Genomic DNA, 1,825 nt, shown 5'->3' with positions numbered 1-1,825 from the left:
TCATGAAGCTGGGCCTGCAAATTCTCCCAAGATTGACCGATTTATTCCGTAATTCATATTGAATGTGTAGTACATGTCAGGCAGTGTTCTCAGCATGAGGTAGCAAAGAGGTAAAGGACAAGACTCTGCTGCCACAGGGTTTACTTTCCAGCACACGGAGAACACACAAACACTCACACAAACAAGGCCAGGTTAGACAAGACTCAAAATCCTTAAGGCATAATTCCACAATGCTAAAAGTTCTGGGAAGTATCAGGCTGTTTTTTCATACTTTGGAGCCCAAACTCATTAGGTGACAAAACCTGACCTGAAATAGCATAAGGCTATTTGTAGTCTTGATTCATTCAACGTAAATTTTCATATTTTTGCCTCTAGAACTACTGTTTAATTATAAGCGACACTCCAGACTTTTTTTAGTAATTATGCATAGAGTATATGCAGTATATAGAATTATGTAATATAGGGTATGTGTCTTCAGAATTGAAAAAATTTCGAATTCCAAAGCATATCTGGCCCCACGTTTGGAAAAAGATGGTGGATCTGTAATTACTATGCAGAGAATTCAAATATGCAATGTGTTGATTCAAAAAACTGGCCCCTGAACAGGAAGGGCAAAGAGAGACTGAAGAAAGAGGCAGACCATTCCAGATTGGTAGGTGGCAGATTTAATGAGCAAGGGAACTTTTAAGGTTTGTTCTGGGTGACCAAAAGACCTAGTAATCTCCACAGGCATCTGCCAGAATCTTAAAAGTTTATATAGAGGTGTTCATGGGATTCAGTTAGGTGGTATTCAGTCCAGATGGTCCCAACACCACCTTACCCTCTCAAGACTATGTCCTTGAAACAGCTCTAACTGTAGGAACAGTGAGCATATTCCAGGGACATAAGCAGGGTATGGAGTGTCCCAATGTCCAGCTCTGTGGTCAACCTGAGGTTACGTCCTCTTGATGACATCCTCCAACACAATGGAATAGCAACTAAGTGGCTCACAGCTTGAAAGGTGAGGGAGAGGAGGTGACATTGAAGCTTAGTTCTGAATGACCAAACAATAGCAACAACAGCAGCAACAAATACAGTCATGCAAAGATCAGGAGAGCATTCCAAGCAGAGAGAGTAGCTAATTCAAAGATGAACACAGCTGGGGTGGGAGGATAAATTGGGAGATTGGGATTAATATATACAAACTACTATACATAAAATAGCTTCCCTGGTGGCTCAATGGTGAAGAATTCACCAGCCAAGCAAGAGATGTGGGTTCGATCCCTGGGTCATAGATCCTGGGAGAAGGAAATGGCAACCCACTCCAATACTTACTCTTGCCTGAGAAATCCCACCGACAGAGGAGCCTGGTGGGCTCCAGTCCATGGGGTCGCAAAAGAGTTGGACAGACCCAGTGACTAAACAACAACATGTATAAAATAGATAACCAATAAGAAACTACAGTATAGCACAGAAAACTCAATACTCTGTAATGGCCTATATGGGAAAAGAATCTAAAAAAGAGTGGATATATGTTTATATATAACTGATTCACTTTGCTGTACACCTGCAACTAACACAATATTGAAAATACACTATACTTGAATAAAAATTAAAAATGAAAGAACACAAAGAGGGCACTGTGGTTGGGCCATATTTGGCTCCGTTAAGAGTGCTATCACTGAGGGATGGGGGCACTTCATGTTGTCTGAAAGATTGTGAATCTGGTACTAAATCCTTTCATGGATATGGTGTAGTGACCATGAGTGTGGTAGCAAGTCAACATTTAGGAGGCCCAGAGGGAAGTCTTCCTGGGTAGGACCCAGATAGGGAGATACTTAAAATA

This window comes from Bison bison, unplaced genomic scaffold, assembly GCF_000754665.1.
Source record: "Bison bison bison isolate TAMUID 2011002044 unplaced genomic scaffold, Bison_UMD1.0 scf7180017864376, whole genome shotgun sequence".
Lineage (NCBI taxonomy): Eukaryota > Metazoa > Chordata > Mammalia > Artiodactyla > Bovidae > Bison > Bison bison.
This window is presented reverse-complemented; position numbering follows the sequence as displayed.